The 15,960-nt window shown below is 35.9% G+C and overlaps 1 protein-coding gene across 2 annotated transcripts in view; it reads right to left on the bottom strand.

The window, feature by feature from the left end:
* LOC129243098 (death-associated inhibitor of apoptosis 1) overlaps positions 1-15,960 on the bottom strand; it is a 73,944-nt gene that overhangs the window by 49,550 nt on the left and 8,434 nt on the right. The window contains exon 1 of one of the 2 annotated variants that reach the window (XM_054880221.1): positions 8,787-9,254. The exons of the other annotated variant lie outside the window; for it this stretch is intronic. The gene's annotated coding sequence lies outside the window, so the exon portion shown is untranslated. Of the gene's footprint in view, positions 1-8,786; positions 9,255-15,960 lie in introns of those variants that run through there. 2 annotated transcript variants of the gene reach the window in all.

The following is a 15,960-nucleotide window of genomic DNA, read 5'->3' as shown; positions in this document are numbered from 1 at the left end:
CACATGTGTTTCATGAACATGCAGAAGCAAAAATGGACCATATGTGTTTCAGGTAGAAATACCCTACATCCGTTTTTTTTTTAGTTATTATTATTACTAAAGCTATCCTATGACTACAGAAAAAACCTTGTTGGACTTGACGGTCAATTTTGCATTTTTGTATTGGGACAGGGAACGTGTTAAGTATTAAATGGATATATTTACTTGAATGCTTGTAACTTTTGTATTAGTTCATCGATTTTGTTTAATCAAAGTTTATTTTTTTTGTAATAAAACGGAGCTTAGAGTGAAAACAAAAAATATACGAAAAAGTAAAAAGTTTTCGAGATCCTTTCTCTCAAAGTACAAATTTTTTTATATTTTTACAAAAAAAATTAAAAAAATCCGTTATGATAGCTCGTTATCTTTAAATCTGCAGGGCCTAGCAAAAAGTGTTTTACACACAGTTTATAGCAAATTTTATTACCTTTTAAAAGCTTTCAACGGTTTTGGAATCGCTCAATTCGTTTTCGAGATATATATGATTAAGTGAGCCGAATTTTTTTTTTTTTTGAAATAACGGTAATTCGTTAATATCTCAAAAACGTTACCATAGAATAAAAAATAACCTTGATTTTCGGAATCAGACGGTGATTTTACATAGGAATTTCATAACGGCGTCTCTGGTGCAGAAAAAAAGCTGAAATTTGTGATCCAGTGTTATGACAGTGTCAAAGTCAAAAATAGCAATAAATAAAATAAAAACTAACTAAAAACAATTTCTTTTATTTTACTGATCAATCCTTACAGGCTTTTGTTAAATATATTGTAACAAAAAAACAAAGAACAACGGCCAGCTCGTAAATGAAGAATACTAACTCGCGAGTAAATTAATGGAAAAGTGTTCACGGACATTCTTGCAGGCCACTGAAGACTGTGTAGTCATCTGCACTTGATCGGAAGATGGTCCACTAATTCTTGTCGTTTCTGCGCCCAATGGCAGAAGGCTCCAGTGCACCTTCTCCTTGAATATAATTTTCGGAGAAGATTGAGACATCTCGGCCAACTGCAGCCAGAAAAAAGGCAAATAGGCTAAATTATACCCAGCTTTATCCTAGCTTTAATAAGGGAACTGGGTCTGGATGAGCTACTGTGATGAGCCGAGGGCACTAAAGAGCACAAGGTCGAAGTGCAATCCTCGAAGTAATTTATCTATCTATCTATCTAAAAAAAACTCATGAATTTTGCACCACGATAACGTGCCATTTTACAAAGTTATCTTTACGAGCAAATGTCTGACTTTGGCTGACGCTTGCCGACTTTTGGCTTGACGTATGCCGATGATATTGACATTATTCGCCTTAACAAAAACGCTGTTAGTTCTGCTTTCTGGATAAAGAGGCAAAGCGAATGGGTCTGGTGGTGAACTAGGGCAAAACGAAGTACCTCCTGCCATCAAACAAACAGTCGGCGCACTCGCGTATCGGCACCCACGTCACTGCTAACAGCTATGATTTCGAGGTTGTAAAAGACTTCGTATATTTAGGAACCAACATTATCACCGATAACAATGTCAGCCTTGAAATCCAACGTAGAATCTCTCTTGCCAACAAGTGCTACTTTGGACTAAGTAGGCAATTGAGTAGTAAAGTCCTCCCTCGACGAACAAAACTAACACTCTAAAAGGCTCTCATCATGTCCATCCTAATGTATGGCGCAGAAACGCGGACGATGACAGCATCCGATGGAGCGACGCTTGGAGTGTTTGAGAGAAAGATTCTGCGTAAGATTTTTAGATCTGTGCACGTTGGCGCCGGCGACTATTGCAGGCAATGGAAGAATGAGCTGTATGAGCTTTACGACGACATAGACATAGCGCAGCGAATGGATACAAACGCTCCGGCTCTGAAAGTATTCGATGCGGTACCAGCTGGTGGTACTAGAGGAAGAGGAAGGGGTCCTGTGTGTTGGAAAGATCAGGTGGAGAAGGACTTCGCTTCACTTGGTGTGTCCAATTGGCGCCGGTTAGCACGAGAAAGAAACGATTGGCGTGCTTTGTTAAATTCGGCCAAAATCGCGTAAGCGGTTATCGCGCCAATTAAGAAGAAGAAGTCACGTAACAACCCATTCGGCTACAGCGGTCGATGATTGTATTATTCATGTGTTTTCTCCCGGTTACGGACTTCATTTGGAGGTGGTATTATAAAATTTAATGAATGATTTTACGCATTTATTACCGATTTTTCTTAAAAAAAAACAGATACAATGGGGCTCAATTGACTCTTTCTAGGATATCGATGTATAAAATCCCCCAGCTATTTGTATGAAAGAGAAGAGGAACGCAAGCTAGTCATGGCGTCAAACTCACAACGGCCGCTCCCATTCTCAACTAGCGGATTACCCTTCCGGTTAGCATTGATATTATTTACAGTGTATGAATGTATGTATGTTTGCAAACTAAAATACATTTTACTTAATAGCTTGGTGACATTGAAAGGCAATTAATATTTCCAAACCGCTATTTACAGAGTGTGGAGGGAGCACTTACAAGCCGCTAACCATTAAGAAAACAAAACATTTAAATTATTACTATTATTTTATTGAGTGCTTGGAACTTGTGCGAAAAGTCTATATTAGGAATTGGAGAGAGTTTTGGTGATACGGTCTACTGCTTAAAGCTGATCCCACAGCCGCAATTATTCAGGACGCTTTTTTTTATTCTGAAAATTATGCTAGCGATGGACGAAAATTTGAGAAAAAAAACCAACGTTTTCTTATGCTTCGAGTTTCGAGCTTTCAGCAATCCGAAAACCCTACAAATTCAATTATTCCTTTTTTAAATTTATTTAATTATTAATTATATTAATAATTTCTTAATTTAATATTAATAATTTTTTTAAATTCTTCCAACTTTAATTCTTCAAATATTTATAATAAATAAAGCTTGCAAATCTGCACTTGCTGAACTACTGGTTGCAAAAACTTTACTTCTGCCTGCAGGGTACAAACGCCTGTGCTCATAATAAAAGCAACTCAACATACCATTTGGCAAAGTTTTAACCATATATTTATTTACTTATTTCTTTATAAAAATATAGTTCATACTACAACAAAAACCATATAACTTAAAGTTTCAAACTTTGCACAAAATTTAAAAATAATTCAACAAATTTTCATCAAAACTTCAACTTTTTAAATCGAAATATAGTGCAATCGGGGAGGTCGTTTAATGAAAATTGTTTCCATGCTTAATGCCAAAGTTTACAATTTCCAATAAAAGAAATCATTGAAAAAAATTCGTACGTCTTTTATTTATAGCCGGATTCAATTCAATTCCAAAGCCTAGATGGATCACCCTGTATGCATACATTGATTAGAAACCGTTTTTACGGTCAGTTTGCAATTAAAATTTAAGCTCAGATTGCTTGAAACAAATTTAAATACAGTCACGCGCAGCTTAAAACGTTGTTTTAAATGCAAAGTTGAAAAATACTGACCAAATGCGCATAACCAATCGATTGAAATATAATTTGGCCTCCCTTTTCCGAAAACCAAATTAAATTAAAGTGCAAAAAATCATATAATCAGTAATAATTTGATCGTCTGTGTAAACTAGGCATTACAATGATTTAGCGCTTTGATTGAGCTCTACCACTATGTACATATAGGGTGATAAAAGGGAGATGCAGATCTTTGGCGGCAATTATTTGTGATCCTTTTTTTCATTTAATTAGTACAACAGGCGTCGGCAACCTTAGTCATGGGCCATTGTACATATCTATAAGTAAAAATACTCAGCTGGTTGTCAAAAAACAGTTCTGCCCACAATTGGGATCACCTGATTCCACATCGCTCTTTTATGTAAGATAATTGACATAAAAAAATGATTAAATTCCACGCAAAATCGTATCAAAAAGTCTAAGAAATGGCGTTCAAATTCAGATAATCCCCATTAAAAAGAAATATTATAGCTAAAAAATATATTTGTTATTGTAAATTTTCCAAGTCAAAGGTATTATTATTATTATTTTTTATTTTTTTGTTGTTGTCGACATTCTATTGTTTTTAAAGTTACCATAAAAATTCTACGCTCAAGCAAAAAACTCAAGCACTTACACCATCGCACACTTATGTAGGTGGCTGTCAAATTCACACCTAGGGTGCCTGTCAAAAAATAGAAAGAAGCGTATGTTTACTTGTAATATTGTACAATGTCATGCAGCTGTAGTCAGTTGGACAACGCGTAAAAGCGATTCAATCCTTTTATGAAAATGCTCGATATGCAAGAAGTGCATTTCGCGTATTTCACGATTTATTTGGTTCAACATAACCGACCATTTCAGTCAACAATCAGTCGCTAATAAGCAAACTGCCGCATTTTTTCTTCTTGATTGGCGTCATTGTTATTGTTTTAACATCATAATCGAGAATGGTTCCATATGTATGTAGAAGTCCACGCAAGTGGGGGAAGTCCTTGATCACTATTCACATATGAGTGCCCAGGAAGATTCTTCTGCAAATGGTCCAAGCAGTTCACAACTTTCAGGCATCGCTTAAGTATCCTCTGGGTTACTTCCGAACAACCGTTCGAGAGCGAGCTAATATGAGAAGGTAAAATAACCCAGGATATCCGTCACGTAAAGTTCTCCCCAATGAAAACGAATAGAAACTGCCATAATTGGGTACTGAAAATCTGCACATCATTCAAGAAAAACCCTTGCACCCTCAACGAGTCACAATTGTTTTGGTGATTTTTGGACTTGCGAAGTCATCGAACGGTACTTCTTTAAAATGGCGATCAAAAAAAATCATTTTGACAAATTTAGTGGTGTTTTAATTACAAAGGAAGTTCTGCAGTCTCATTGAATCACCTTGTACAAATACAATTTTAATTTGCCTACTAATCGACTGACTCTAATATGCATACAATGTTTGTATATAAACTCAAAAACAGATGTCCAACAATTTTTTGTACAATATTTGTGCGCATACATATGTACATAATATGTGAATATAAAATACTGCGCTTTAGTTTACAATTACATGACTGCTCGAAATAATTTCGCCATTGCTCTATATTTCCAATTTAAATCGATGAGCAATGAATGTCCGAGAAAAAGGAAGCTGCCATTGGGCGAAATTTGCAAAAACTATTGCAAACTTGCATATACACGTACATACATGCACACATATACATATAAATGAAAATCAATTAGTGTCAAAATTTCACAATACATGGAAATCGGAAAATGCAAATTCATATGGAAATGAAAGGTTCCTTTCTCCCATGATTTATCCGCAGTCCTTTTGAAAATCTGATTAATGTATTTATTTCCCTTGTTAGTATAAATTTGTTAAAAAGAAAATGAGCTTAAAGCCTAGCTGCTATAGCTCCTAACATAAATAACTTATAAGATTTATGTTGTAAACTAATTTTATACAAATAAAAAAAAAAAATAAGAAAAATTATGCTTGTGGATATAGCAATTTTCAAAAAGCCAGAAGAAGGGTTTGGCAGATTTAGGCATGACATCTATTATGTTTTAGGTAAACAAGCCCCCATGCCCACCTAGTTCGATATACCTTCTACTCAAATATGAACGAGACGGTATCAATAAAACGGTCCGCGGATGACATATGGCAAAAATAAAATTTTTGTTTTTTGGTAGGACTGTTATAAGCTTACATGGCAAATTTCAGCGTGATATGTCACATAGTTTGTTTTCTGTGCTACTGTAAACAAGTCAAGCTCGAGTGTGTGCATAAATACATCTCGCTATAAAATGGTAGCACAGAAAGATGTTGACCAATTTTTACTATGTATTTTTTTTTTAAAGTTCATTATTTTTGTATAAAAGTTAGAGCTCATTGTCTTACAAAACCCTATAGATCCAATTTAAAAATGTATGCAATTCTACGGTTTTTAAGGGAGGAAACCGGTTTAGGAGGCCGAAATTTTTGTGTTTTTCGTGAATTTTTTTAACAAGGAAGGAATAATCAGAAATTGTTTAAACTTAGAGGGTATTTTATTAATATTTTTAAGTACACTTTTAAATTTTTTTCAAGCTATTTCCGCCGGAAATAGTGGCATTAGAGCGTGCTTTTCATGGACGATCGCCATCCGAGTATCTGGCTGGTGGGAATTCCTGAAGTTGTAATTTTTCTCTGTAATGAACAACAATTTTTTTTTCATTCACAACATGTTTCCTAAGAATATGAAACTAATTTTGATAAAATAATATTGAAAATTGCATGTTTTTGAGCGGCTGGAACACAATATCATTTTTTCATACCATATTTTCTCATATATTTTCCTTAAAAAAAAATATTTTTAATGATAATATAATCCAAGAATTAGGTTCATATAAATTAGAATCGAATGAAGAACACTCCCCAAAAATTTTAACGATTGGTCGATAACTTTTTGAACTAGAGTTCCCACCAGTTGAAAAAAATTAGCTTCGAGAAAAACGTCGTTCTAACTAACGCGCGCTACGGTGCCGGCCAGCTTTTTGGGAATCGGCCGCACTGTGCGACGGGCGGTCACTTAAGTGCTCATAAAATCGGGAATAATGCGAATTTCCTTTTAAAATTTTTACCACATATTCTTGAGTAGTTATACTAACAATTTATGCAATAAAAAAATTTCTATTTTTGATCAGTCTCAACTGGTTTCCCCCCTTAAATAGAATTCCTAGAAAGATTTTTGATATGGTATGTTATAGGGTATTAAATTTGCATTGCATGACATTTTTTTATATAGAGAAAATTTTAAGAAAAAAATTATTATATAAAAAATCAACGTCTTTTTTCAGCAACTTCAAACTTGCACTTTATTATACTATAAAATTTAATGTGTGTGTGTACGGTTAAAATTTTGGAATATAATAAGTTCTTTAATCAAGGAAATTGGAATTGAGAAAATAAATAGCGTAGTCCTTTTTTCTTGTGTTTTTCAAAATTAAATTTTCAAAACAAATTATCGAAAGAAGGAAAAATGGCGATCAAACACTCAAAAATTATTTCTTTTATCATGCCACCAACATACCTACGGAGAAGAAAACTTTCATCGTTCATACTAGGGGTGGGATTATTTTCGAATAATATTCGAATAAACATTATTCGAATAAAACGAATAATACTATTCGTTTCAAATAATTCGAATAGTTCATTATTCGAATACCTTACTATTCGAATACCGCACTATTCGAATAGTTTACTATAGTTTACTATTCGAATACCTTACTATTCGAATACCTCACTATATATTCATTTACATCAGGGAGAAAATGCTTTTAAAAATATAAAAATTACATTGGCCCTTCTCATGGTGCATGCACTTGTACATAAACCGATTAGTAGTCCGCTAATCTAAATAAATATTTACCAAAAATATTCGAATAGCGAAGTATTCGAATAGTGATGTATTCGAATAGTAAGGTATTCGAATAGTAAGGTATTCGAATAGTAAGGTATTCGAATAGTGAGGTATTCGAATAGTGAGGTATTCGAATAGCATTATTCGAATAAACGAATAAAAAATTCGAATAAATATTATTCGAATTACGAATACCTCTCGAATAAAAGATTTTATTATTCGAATAATAGTTCATACGGTAGTTGGCCCTGCATGCATGGGAATGTTTATGATGCTAACAACAACACCAGCAATAAAAAAAAACCAACAACAACACCAACAATAGTAAGACCAACATGAAAAACAATAACAATAGCATTAGTCGCTACAACAACAACAATAACAAGAAGAAAAATTTCATAAAATCATTCAATCAGTTTGTCTTTTGCATTATTTTGCATTTCCTTTAAAATTGAATTTAGCATTAGTTGGTTTTTTTAATCCTCTAATGCCCTGCAATAGGCAATACAAGAAAGGGTCAGTTACAGTTACGCTCTTTTTTTGTGAGGAAAGCAAATAGTTTTTGAACTCAAATGCATTCTCCTAATGCAAGTACAAAAATACATATACCTAAACAAAACAGAAAACACTTGACGATGTGAAAAAATCAAGAGCCTTTTCCACATTTTCCACATCTTCCCACGCCGCAAATGTATGGTACAAAACATAACCTTAGCTACGGACATTGTAATATGCCCATGTGAAAGAATCCTGCGGGCCTCTCTCACAGTCAAACAAACACACATTGTGATGAGCATGCAATTCTGTATGCACATATGTATGTATGTATGTATTTAATAAAAACATCAGCATGGGAAAATGTGAATGAACTCAAAATGCGATTAACGGCGAGCGCTCTCGTCACTCCAGCCGCAGGGCAACCACACACAATGCTCCTGGGCAAGACAATAGTCAAAATGCTGGGAGTGAGTGCTAGCGAGATTGGACGAGTACCGCGATGAATGCAACAAAAACATGCCATCTTTATTGTTGCACAGTGAATATCCTGCACTCGGATGCTTTATATGAGATTGTTTTTTTACTCATGTTGCTCGTACTATTCCTACTACTAGTAGTATTGTATTTTTGACGCGTACTCGTACTCGAAACTACCGTACTGCCAGCAACAACAATGCTGCACAAGCGAGTTCCGTTCGGCGAGTGAAATGCAACTTTACGATGAGTGAGAAAAGGACTAAAGGATGCATGTGTACATATATGTATGTTATGACGGCAAATACACATAAATATTTGTGTATGTATGTGTAGCTATGGAGAGCAGTTGTAAATATTTTATAACTGCCCCTTTTTCAACTTTTAGAGCGTATGAGGGAAATGACTTTGTGTCGGAAGTGTTGCATATTTTTAGACATCGATAAGAATTACTTACCATTTTGCATATTTATGGTGGAAAATAGGATTTAACAATTTTTCTAGAATGCTGCTGGTGCTTGTGAATTTCTAATTGTAGTAGTGAAGCTAAAATTTTATACGAAAGTTTATTTATTAGGCGCGTAGTTATTTGCTTGCTTTACCGTAATTTTAAATACGCAATAAGATAGACTGCATAAAGTTTTCTTTTAAGCTCTTTTTATAGGGCTTGGCAATTGGGTTTCGCGTTATTTGCATTCAACTTTAGTGTTTTCGTTTGCACTCTTATCGATCGCCACACAAATTCCCGTTCGATTACTTCACTGATAACATTATCGTCACTTAGAACAACTAGAACACATACTAATTACTAGCAGAACGTTTCTACTATGTTCTTGTTTTTATTTCACGGTAAAATCACTTAATTTGAAGGTGTAATGGCTCTGTCATTACGCTGCCAGTTACGACCTGCTGGTCTCATCACCGAATCGTATCTACGCTGCTTTTAGTAGTTTTTGTAGTTTTTATTATATTCCTATTTGAATGGGTTTGCGCAGCCGACTAGAACGTGCACACTTAGTTACATATAGGTACATACATACACTTTGATATTAAGTAACGAAAATAGAGGGGTGGTTCGGTTGGTTAGAGTAGTGACAGAATAAAGGCCAGTTTTTTAGTGCTAGTTTATGCTAGGCGGTCCACTAAAGCTGTTTAACTAAGTTTAAAACAAGCAGTTTTGCGGGCTTGCGGGTCCCGGTGTTCTAGAGCTCGAAAATTTAGGGTAAATTTATATTTTTTAGGCTTTTTAACTTCTTTTACTTAACAAAATTAAAATTTTATTTTTTTTAATAGGACTATGAATAAGTGCGGTTTTACAACAGATGGCGTAACTTGATTATTATTCCATCGATCCACATTTCCAAACATTCATTGGAGAGCTACTGTCGTAAGGCACAAACGTCAGTATAAGTTTTTTATTTGAAGCGTAAACAACAATATTTTTACCACACTTGAAAATGTCGAATTTCGTGCCAAATAATGTGTTTTTGCGGGGAATTCTTCTTCATTATTTTAATATGAAGAAAAAAGCAGCCGAAAGTCATCGTATCTTGGTGGAAGTTTATGGTGAGCATGGTCTAGCTGAGCGAACGTGCCAGAAGTGGTTTGCACGCTTTAAAAGTGGTGATTTTGGCTTGGAAGACGAAGAACGCGAGGGTGCGCCGCCAAAGTTCATGGATACCGAATTGGAGGAATTGCTCGATCAAGATCCGGCTCAAACGCAAGAAGAGGTTGCAAAAACTTTGGGAGTTGATCAATCAACCATTTCCAAACGTTTAAAAGCCATGGGAATGATCCGAAAGGTAGGCCATTGGGTGCCGTATGAATTGAAGCCAAGAGAAGTTGAACGCCGTTTTATGGCATGCGAACAACTGCTTCAACGGCACAAAAGAAAGGGTTTTTTGCATCGAATTGTGACTGGCGATGAAAAGTGGGTCCATTACGACAATCCAAAACGTCGGGCAACGTATGGATATCCTGGCCATGCTTCAACATCGACGTCGGCGCAGAATATTCATGGCCTGAAGGTTATGCTGTGTATCTGGTGGGACCAGCTGGGTGTTGTGTATTATGAGCTACTGAAACCGAATGAAACGATTACGGGGGATGTCTACCGACGACAATTGATGCGTTGGAGCCGAGCACTGCGAGAAAAACGGCCGCAATACGCCGATAGACACGACAAAGTTATTTTGCAACATGACAATGCTCGGCCACATGTTGCACAAGTGGTCAAAACATACTTAGAAACGCTCAAATGGGATGTCCTACCTCACCCGCCGTATAGTCCAGACCTTGCGCCATCCGATTACTATCTCTTCCGATCGATGCAACATGGCCTGGCTGACCAGCACTTCCGTAATTACGATGAAGTCAAAAAATGGATCGATTCGTGGATTGCGGCAAAACCGACCGAATTTTTCACAAAGGGAATCCGTGAATTGCCAGAAAGATGGGGAAAAGTAGTAGCAAGCGATGGACAATACTTTGAATATTAAATTTGTAACCATTTTACGTCAATTAAGTTTCAAATTTCGAAAAAAAACCGCACGAACTTATTCATAGTCCATTAATAATTTTAAAAATTACGCTGAAGTGGCCCTTCCGAAAAATTGGACCTAATCGGTGTTGTCCATTTTGGGTCTTCTATTTATCTAAAACACAAAAAGCAAAAAAATTATTCATCAGTATGACTGTAGCTATGTCCCATACTAGAATAAAAAAAATTGACAAAATGGCGCGGTTTTGAATTTGGCACTCTAAAAATCGATTTTTTTTCAGTTTTTTATTAAAAAAAAATACGAAATAATTGAAATAATAGTATGATTCTAGAACGGGCGGTAGCCCTTGATGTTGTGAACAACATATACAAATTTCAGACGATTCGGTTGAATAGTTTTTTTTTTTTGACAACACCTGGCGGAAAAAAGTCCTTTCGAGTAAATGAGTTTAACGTTTGAGGTACAGGAGCGCGCAGACAGCTCTCTTTTGAGGTACAGGAGCGCGCAGACAGCTCTCTACCTATTATATTTAATGGGCTGTAGAAGCTATAATATTGGGAATTTCCTCATGAAAAATTCACAGTATATTCTAAAGATACCATACTTTCGAAATATCGAAAAAACAAAAAATCGATTTTTTGAAATTTCTAGACCCCCGGGTCCTCAGTTTAAACAACTAAGGAAGGCAAAATTCGGTCTAGGTCGAATTTTCTCTACTCTATACACATTTTGATAAAATTTAATATAGGCTGGTTGTTAATTTTTAAAATCAAACTCATAGACAGTGAGAGTTAGTAACATCAGATGGATGGGCGGAAATTAAATTCGAACATCCCAAAAGTGGACGTGGGTTTTATCCGATCTCAATAATATTAGTTTAGGGCTAAAGAATTCCATTATTTTCTCAGTAAATGTCTGTACTGATCGATATCTCCTAAAGTATCGATCAAACAATTTAAAGCTTATGCTCGTTGTCAAGGTGAGATTCACACTAAAAAATATATTTTCCTGTTGTATATTTGTTCCATTCAGTTGTGAGTTAATAGAAGTCAACCAAGAGAAAATTTGGTACATTTTACAGTTTTTCTTTGATAAAGGCGGAAATGCAAGCCAGGCCGCTAAAATTGTGAATGGGGTTTATGGTTTGAAAAGCTAGTTACGTGCAATTTTGGCTTCGTGATTCCGCCCAGGCATTTTTGATGTTAAAGAAAATGTTGATAATGTCGGAAATGTCGATAAAATAACAGAAATAATCGAAGTTAACCGACATGTTAGTAGTCGTAGCATCGCCCAGGAGCTAAAGATCGACCATAAAACAGTTTTAAACAGTTTCGCAAAAAATGTATGCAAATATAAGGGACTTGTTTTCCCCTTACTAATATTTATGTAGGATCTAAGTGAGGTATGGAGAAATGCGCGTGTCAAGTTCGAGCAAATTTTTTGTGAGCTGTTATCGAAATATTCACATTTACCCCAAAATAGAGGTGACTCCGCCCATTGTCTGTTTTGGTGTCTCACCAAAAAAAAAGGCGATTCGAGACTTAAAATCGCTAAAAACTGGGTACTAAACCAGTTAGCGAACCATTAAAATTAGATGAAGTGTTTAATTTTTTAAATTTTCGGAGCATATACTGACTGAATACTTAAATGCTAAAGAAATATTTAAAAAAGTATAATTGGCACCTACACTTTTTTTACGTGTTTGTTATTCCATGTTATTCCACAATTTGAAGGACCTACACTTTTAAACAGACTCCGGACCGCAAATGGTTTTTTTGTGAGGAGACTTTCCATGGCAGAAATACACTCCGAGATTTGCCAATGCCTGCCGTGTGGCGATGCACCGAGATTCGAATCTACGCACTCCCGAATGCTAATCACGCACCAACCCATTCGGCTACGTTGGCCTAAGAAATATTGCGTTTTGCAAATATTGAAGGTGGTTTCGAAATTATGACACGTTACTTTGGGAAAAATTACGTTGTTTTCTTTCTGCATCGTTCAGCATTTAGGGTCAATATCTGATTAAGCGCTTAACCAGCGAATAACCTTAGATGACTAAATAAGCTATTTCGCAATGTCTACTGAGTGAATATCTATCAGTTAACTGCTGATAAAGTTCATTGTCAAGCGAGCCAGGCAAAAACTCGCCGCTTGTATTAGTGAAAACAATAAATACGATTTCTATTTGCCATTGTTTTGCAAGTTTAGAGAGATTTTCTCTTCAATTTGTATACCTTATTTCTGAGGAATAAGCGTGGCGCTGCAAGCAACGTAATTAATAAGGTCTCTAATGCTAGTGCAAGACTTGATAAAGATGTTATTGAAAGGCCCTTTCGCTTCTCCTCCCGAGAAACCGCTTCCTTTCTTTTATTTTCTATAACATTAGGGTGTGGCAATCAATAAATTTCAATTTGGATAGCCGATTTCTTTTTTTAAATTGTATTACTATTATTAAATAAAATGATTAGGATATACAAATAAATATATCAATTTTTTTTAAGAGCTCGAAAACTTACAATGATAATACATACAAAACAGTCATTCATCATTCTGAAAAACTGGTTACAAGTGAATCATTCCCCATCACTGGCTACTACTTTTTCTCATCTTTCTGGTAAATCTCGTATACCGTCGCAGTAAAACTGTTCATCTTTTGAGGCTATCCACGGATCAAGCCATTTTTTGATGTCTTCATATGAATGGAACTGTTGGTCAGCTAGACCATGTGCCATCGATCGGAACAGGTGATAATCGGATGGCGAATATCTGGAGAATGTGGCGGGTGGGGTAGGATTTCCCATTTCAATGTTTCCAAGTAGGTTTTAACGGGTTTGGCAACGTGAGGCCGAGCGTTGTCATGCTGTAGAATCACTTTTTCATGCCTTTCCGCGTATTGCGGCCGCTTCTCGGGCAGTGCTCGGCTCAATCGCATCAATTGAAGTCGACGGTTTCGCTTCGATTTAACAGTTCATAATAAATAACACCAACTTAGTCCCACCAAATACATAGCATAACCGTCGCAGCGTAAATATTCGGACGAGGCGACGACGGAGAAGCATGACCGGGCAGTCCCCATACTTTCTTTTCTTTGGATTGCTGTAATGAATCCATTTTTCATCACCCGTCACGATGCGATGAAGAAAACCCTTCCTTTTTTGCCGCTGGAGCAATTGTTCACAGGCGAAAAAACGGCGTTCAACATCCCTTGGTTTTAAATCATAAGGAACCCAAATCCGCATGCAATCGCTGGGAAATGGATTGGCGGGTAACTCCTAATACTGAAGCAAGCTGTTCTTGCCTTTGACACGGATCCTGAGCAATGCCTCCAATTCAGCGACTTCGAAGGTTTTTGGTCTTCCTTCCGGAAAATTAAGGGAAATCAACCGCATGTATGTAGACGAACATCCTGCATCAAGACAATGCGAGCTCTCAAGTATCGGGTAACACAAGAGCGCTCAAAAGAGCGAACTAATGGGTCATCCATCTTTCAGCTCGGATTTGGCACCTAATGAATAATTTTTATTCCCGAACATCAACAATAAAATTCGAGGTAAAAGTTTTCCCAACGCCTGAAGAAGCCATTAAACAGTTCGTTTTGGAAGTATCCGCTTCCGAGTGGCAAAAGTGCCTTGAAAACTGATTCAAGCAAACGCTGAAGTGTATTGACTTTCTAAGAGAATATTTTGAAAAATAATAAAACCATTTTTATTATTGTTTTTGTGTGTTTTCATTATTGAGCGCGAAATATGAAAGGCATCCCTCGTATTTGTTTGTTTGTTTGCATTCTGATTGAAATTTTGACACTCAACCCAAAAAAGACCAAAAGAATGGTAATGGTAAATGTAAATGTAAGATGCTCAAATAGAGAATTTTATTTTTCTAACATAATTGCAATTGAGTAAAAATCGTGTTTTCTTCTGATATTTCAGTGCGCTATAAAATCACTATAAATGCAATAAATTAAGTGAATAAAATAAGTGAATAAAAATTAAATGAGATGAACATTAATATTTAATTAAAAACATAAAGTAACAACAATCAGTCAGCGTAAGTTCATTTTGGAGTAGTTTTTTACAGTCCGGATGAGATTTTCTATGTTCCTGGACACAGCGCAGCAAAAACTGTTTTTGTTCTTCTTTAGCCGCGATAAGTCCCTTAAATCCTGCATTAATTCAACAGCCCTTTCAGCAGTATCATTCACACCTCTCAATTGACTTATTCTTCTTTTAGAAGATACATTTTTCTTTAGAAAATTGTCGTTGATCTGCAGTCGTGGTAGAAATTGTTTGCTCTGCTCCGTTACGAAATCATCCAACGTTTTCTCTGAAAAAAAGGAAAATAAGTTTAATAACAAAAAAACAAATCAACAAACGATTTAAAATTATCACAAAGTGGAAGTTGGCAATCATTTTATTTTTAGTTTGGTTATCAACTTCATCATTAAACAGTGATAGAATGACTGTCTCTTCACATTAATACCACAAGTGCTTTAGAAATTGATGTGTAAACTTTTTCGTACTCTTTTAATATCTTTAAGAGGCGGTTAGGAGATTTGGTCGTCACTGTGCATTCGAGCCAAGCTTAAACATACAACATCACGACAAATAAGCAAACAACTTGCAGAGCCTTTTTGTCCTTCGTAGTCATTCTGCATTGTGACTGAAGTAAATATATTTTTAAAGAATAGATTTCTCTCGCCCTCCAGAGTTCCTGATGCATAGTTCCTGGGAGCCTTAGTTTTAATTTTTCCTTTATGTCTCCTCCGAAACATATTAGGCACAGTTCGACTAATTCGGGGTAGACATCTCTTACAAAACCATTGTCTAATTCTACCTAATAAAATATTAACAAAGCTTGAATGTCCGCCTCGGCGACACGTTCTTTTAGGAAATTAAGAAATAATTCAGTGTTACTAGAATCGATGTTTTTCCAATTTTTCCTGAACTTTTTGAACATCGGAATATCTGGGCTACTAGTAATTTGCTTAATCTTGGTTTCAAACACAGCTTTTAGGGCCAATTCGTAAACATGATGACGACAGGCGAAAAGCAGCAATTCTCTTCTAAAGTTTGCACCAGAATAGCACAAGCTCCATTGGAACGGCCAGTATTGGAAGCTGTTGTGTCG

Source organism: Anastrepha obliqua, chromosome 3 (genome assembly GCF_027943255.1).
Source record: "Anastrepha obliqua isolate idAnaObli1 chromosome 3, idAnaObli1_1.0, whole genome shotgun sequence".
NCBI classification, from domain to species: domain Eukaryota; kingdom Metazoa; phylum Arthropoda; class Insecta; order Diptera; family Tephritidae; genus Anastrepha; species Anastrepha obliqua.
The sequence above is the reverse complement of the archived record's forward strand: the minus strand, read 5'-3'. Positions and strand labels throughout refer to the sequence as shown.